Source organism: Meles meles, chromosome 1 (genome assembly GCF_922984935.1).
Source record: "Meles meles chromosome 1, mMelMel3.1 paternal haplotype, whole genome shotgun sequence".
NCBI classification, from domain to species: domain Eukaryota; kingdom Metazoa; phylum Chordata; class Mammalia; order Carnivora; family Mustelidae; genus Meles; species Meles meles.
The window spans coordinates 175,994,009-176,000,008 of record NC_060066.1 but is presented as its reverse complement, the minus strand read 5'-3'; positions in this window follow the sequence as shown (position 1 = coordinate 176,000,008).

Sequence of the window (6,000 nt, the reverse complement as noted above, 5' to 3'; positions counted from 1 at the left end):
AGATTGTGAGAAATTTTTGTTGCCTCTAATTTTTCATTAAAATGAATAACATTTTTTATTGATTTTCCCCTCTAAATAATTTCATTGGATAGCCAGTTACAGGTTAAAGCATTTTTTTTGTTTCACTATAGATTTCTGAATAATATGTTTTTTTATATTTATATATATATTTTATATAATTTATATATATTATATATTATATATGTTTTATATAAATATATATATTTATATATAATATTATCCTAATAAGATTAGGAATAATATGAATTCATACTGATAACAATGAGTTCCCTATTTCAGCACAATCTTGTCAACATTGATGTTATGATCTCAGTGTTTTTATTTTGGTGAATTGAAACAGTTTTAGTATAATAACATATAATAATACATAATATGTTATATGTATTATATGTAATATATATGTTTTATACATAATATGTATATCTTACAATCTGTATGTGTGCTTTTCTTCCCTTTTCTCCAAAACCATCAATAAAATGGAAACAAATGTTTATTTCAATGCTATCAACTCATAAGGAAAGAATGCAGGAGAAGTTGTCAATAGACAAATTTTTAGAAGATGAAAAAGTCAGTAGAGTTGAGAAAGTTGAAGTATATGCTGAGGGGATATTCCAGTTGGAAGCTGTAGAAACAAATAAGGATAAGAATAATGTTATATTATTATATGCCTTAGTACATATTAGGCATTATTCTAAGCATTTTGCATACATGAACTCATTTAATCCTCACAACACCCTCAAAGTAGGTACTATTAATTTCACCATTTTACAACTGAGGAAACTGAAGCATGAGATCAAATCATTTGTCCAAGGGCACCTAGACAAATTTTAAGCCCAGGCTGTCTGGGTTCAAAGTCCATTTCCTTAATGACTACATGGTACTGCCATTTGGAAAAGGCTCAGTAATTTGAGGCACAGGGTATTGCGGAAGGCAGGGATGAGGTGTGGATATTGGTTAAATGTCTGTGTAGACAGAAATTAGACTTGCAGTTCCCTTCCCCCAGCTCATTCAACCAGGTTAGTGTACCTCCCTATCCTGGTAGGAGACCAGAGATTTGTTCTATGGAAAAATTGCACCCATGAGGTCAGAGCCCAGAGAAATTAGGCACTTAGCAGGAGGAGAGTAGTGCCAACAGAAAACAGGGGAATTGGGACACCTGAGTGGCTCAGTCGGTTAGGCCACTGCCTTCAGTTCAGGTCATGATCCTGGGGTCCTAGGATCAAGTCCTGCATTGGGCTCCCTGCTCCATGGGGAGCTTGCTTCTCTCTCTGCCTCTGCCTGCCTCTCTGCCTGCTTGTGCTCTCTCTCTCTCTCTCTGACAAATAAATAAATAAATAAATAAATTTTATATATATATATATATATTAAAGAAAGAAAGAAAAGAAAATGGGAAAATTAAGTGAATGTGCACTCACTGAATGGTGAGACCTCTGGCCCCTAGTCCTAATCAGCTTAGAGTACTTGGATAGCCAAGTAGCCATACCTGCCTCTGCTGCTCAACAAGGGGACAATCTGGAGGAACTGATCAGCTTTAGAAAAAAAAAAAAACTATAGATACTGATATTTTGAAGTACCCAGCAAAAAGATCAGGTAACCTCCCTATTACCCTATTGTGAAGCCACGAGATGACAATCCCATCTACTCACGCAGAGCTTTCAATTGATGTTTTAGTACCTCACTACTAAATATAAAGGACAGCAAAATTTCACCAAATATTTGAAGAAAGCCTCCAAAATGGCAGAAACCAAAAGAAATCAAGAAATGGAACTCAAAACAAAACAAAAAAAAACTAGGGACCAGAAGAAAAATTTTAGATGATCATCAATGTACTTAGAGAGTAAGAATAGATATTGCATTCATTAAACAAGAATAGGATGCTTTCTTTTTTTTTTTTGTTTAAGATTTTATTTATTTATTTGACAGAGAGAGAGAGATCACAAGTAGGCAGAGAGGTAGGCAGAAAGAGAGTGGGAAGCAGTCTCCCCGCTGAGCAGAGAGCCCGATATGGGGCATGATCCAAGGACCCTGAGATCATGACCTGAGCCAAAGGCAGAGGCTTAACGCACTGAGCCACCCAGGTGCCCCAAGAATAGGATGCTTCTTTAAGAAAAAAAGGAATAAAAAGAGAATAAGAATCATGAAGGCTAAAAACATGAAAGGAGAAAACTTTAAAAAATCAATAGAGTTGGAAATTAAAATGGAAGAAATCTCCCCCCAAAAACAAAACAGGAAGACAAACAGCTCTTCGATAGAAGAGAGAAGAAAACTGGAAGATCAGTTCAGGAGATCCACAATCCAAACAATGTAAGTTTTGAAAAGAGAAAGTAAAGAGATAAAGAAAAAGAAATTATTAAAGAAAGAACATAAGAAAAATTTTCTAGAATTTGAAGAACACATGTTCTCCATTTGGAAGATGTACTAAAGCCTGAGCACAATATATATTTTTAAGAAAGTGTCAGGGTGGGCCACCTGCATGGCTTAGTGTGTTAAGCCTCTGCCTTCAGCTCAAGTCATGATCTCAGGGTCTTGGGGTCGAGCCCCACATCTGGCTCTCTGCTCAGCAAGGGGCCTGCTTTCCCCTCCCCCTCTGCCTGCCTCTCTGCCTACTTGTGATCTCTCTCTCTCTCTGTGTGTGAAATAAATAAATAAAATCTTTAAAAAAAGAAGTGTCAGGGTACATCCTTAAGAAATTTTAGGGTACCAGGAGATAAAGTGTGCTTAAACTACCAAGGGAAAATAGTGGTATCCTACAAGGTATAGACAGAGAACCCAAAGGACATGAAATGTCTCAACAACAAATAATATTAACTAGAAAAGAAAGTAGTAACACCTTTAAAGTTCTGTCAAAACTACTTCCAAGCTAGAATTCCATACGCAGAGAACCGCCAGTCAAGCCAGAAGGTAAAATTAAGGCATATTGACACTTCCAAAGCCTCCAAAAAAAAGTATTTCCCGTACCTCTTTTTCAGTAAGCTATTGATGGGATATGTGCCACCAAAATGAAGGCAAAAAAGAGAAAGAAACATGGGCTTGGTAAAAAGGACATTTACCACAGGAGAGTGGCAAGGAAAATTCTCTGTTATGACAGTAAAGGAGAACTGTTAAGCATGTTTGAAGATTGGAATAGGAGAATGCAGGGTTCCAGGATGTGTATCCTCAGGAAAATAAATGGAACAGATGAATTTATCTGATATATGTGATAATGTAGAAAATAGTGACATAGAGAATAAAGCACGGGAAAAGATAAAATGATTAATATCTCCAGTAAGAAAAGTGTACAAGAAAGGAAAATATAATTATAGTACAGTGCTTAGCTTGGCAGTAAATAATACTTAAATAATTCCAAGAGTGAATTGTGATTTAGTCAAAAATTATGTTTTATATACATTAGAGAGAGGAAATTGGGGCCTAGAGTGATGGGAAAGGGCTGACACCTCACTTTTCACAATAAGAATTCAAAAGATAATGTCTAAAGTTGAGAAATCAAAAAGAATCAGTATAGACGTAGTATCTTTTAATGGAGGTAAATACCAGAAGAAATAGCCAAAAGAGTTTGGGGAGGAGGATTTTTCACCATAAGTCTGAAAGTATTTTTTGACTTTATAAACAATGGAATACATTATTTTGATTACTTTTTAAGTTTTAAGATAATTTTTGACAGTATTTCATTGCATTTGAATTTCTTTAACTGAAGATTTTTTATCATGTGTTTATATGCTGACTGCCAGAGGGGAAAAGAAAAAGTTCCTTATTAATTGTATAGACTGTTTATCTCTTTGAAACAAGTCCCACAATTGTATCTGGGAGGAAAAATAAAAGTTCCTTATATGCTGACTGCCAGTCACTTAACAAGCATTTATGTGTTAGGGGTCTTGCCTGACACTGGAGATAAAATAAATGAGTAAAATTAAATCTGTACCCTTAAACAGTTCACAGTACAGGTGAGAGAGAACGATAAGAAAGCACATAGTCATTAAAGAGATGACATGGAGGGTACTAGAGGAGCAGAGAGAAGTGCATATCTGGCTTGGCCTTGAGAGAGGTGGGTCTGAGCTCATCCTAGAGGAGGACAATGGAAGGGAGGGCTTTCCAGGCTAATGGAATTGATGTGAAAAGGTTTGGAGGTGTCAGCAGGTTTCCTTTGTCATGTTCGTTAAGGCAGGATGTGCAGAATGCGGGATTTGTCTCAGCCTTTGTTCAGTTTTATTTGGGTTAGGTCAAGTTGTGTGGCCTTCTGTGGACATTTTAAAATCCAGGAATATGCCTGTTAAAATGCAGCTGGGGTCCTGTCTTTGAGGTAGAAATAATGCAAATAGTTGTAGATGGGAAGGCCAGGAAAACACCAAAGTATTCAAACTCTTTTTACATGTGTGTCTTTTAATGGCCTTAGTGTGTTTGATTTGCCTGCCCTGTGTGGACCACTGAATTATAAACAGAGTTCTTGACTTTTCAAATTAGGAAAATAAGCTTTTTATCCAAGCCTCTCCAAGCAAAACACAGGCCACATTTAATCAACTTTCAAAATTATGCCCAGTAGGAACTAGCTATTAGCTATGAAAACTAGCACTAACCTATGTATTGCTCATTTCCCTGTCCCCTATCCCCACTACCACCATCCTACCTCAGGATGAGGTAGGATGTGACTACTTTCCTGACTCCTTTCTTATGCCTCCAGTCTCTTCTATTCAATCCATTTCCCCTTGTAACCAGATTGTCCTTTCTAAAATATAGACCTAATTGTAGTACTCCTTTGATTAAAAAAGAAACAAAGAAAGAAAGAAAGAAAGAGAGAGAGAGAGAGAGAGAGAGAGAGAGAAAAGAAAGAAAGAAAGAAAGAAAGAAAGAAAGAAAGAAAGAAAGAAAAAGAAAGAAAAAACTTTAATGCCTCCCCATACCCTAGAGGATTAAGTCCTTTGTCTAGCAGCCCAGGCTTTCCACTACGTGGCCCCAGACTATATTTCTAGCACCCTCACCTACCATACTCTCTGATTCTCCCTCCACTTCCTACTACACACACACAGTGTTCTTTCTCTAAATTTCAGCTTCTCTGAAATGGTATTCTTAGAACACAGGGAACTTTCATGCCAACAAACATTTGCATCAAGTATTTGCATTTGCTTCTTTCTCTTAAATGCTCTTTGGCCCACAAATCTCCTTATCTTAAAACCCAGTTTAAATGTTCCTGCTGATGATTAAAAGCATGATTCTGGCCCACCAGGATCCAATCCAGGTTTACAGACTGTGAGATTTGAGAAAGTTACCTTAACTCTCTTTGCTTTAAAATAATAGTAGAAAGTAATAGTATGTACTTCACAGGGTTGTTGTGAGACATAAATAATACATGGAAAACACTTAGAACAATGCCAGACATGTAGTTAGAGCTCAATGAATGTTAGCTCTGCTTTAAAATAACAATAAATAAATAATAAATAAATAAATAGGGGGCACCTCATGACTCAGTCCTGTAAGCAACTGATCCTTGATTTCAGCTCAGGTCATGATCCCACCAACATGAGATGGAGCCCCAAGTTTGGCTCCATGCTCAGCATGGGGTCTGCCTAAGATTCTCTCTCTCTACCCCCCACCTCTCTCTCAAAATAAATAAATAAAATCTATTTAAAAAAAAGAAGAAATACGTACATAAATACATAAATAAGATGTCCTCTTTTCTGAGAGGCTTTACTCATTTCTCCAAGAATAATTAATCATTTCTTCTATTTCGCTGAAGGAAAATTAATCATATGCAATTCATACTGCTTATGACATTCACTTTCACATCTCTCCGACTTTATGTAATTTCAAAGAATATGTTCAAAGTGATTTTTTAAGAATTAAAGTTATATTCCTTTCTGAGGTCTTTGAAAATGTAGTTTCAGAGTTATTAGACATGGATTCCAATCCTAGATCAGCCACCTACTAATTATGTAGTCTTGGACAGGTAACAATACTTTAGTTTCTATGTCTATGAAAAAAGGGCTA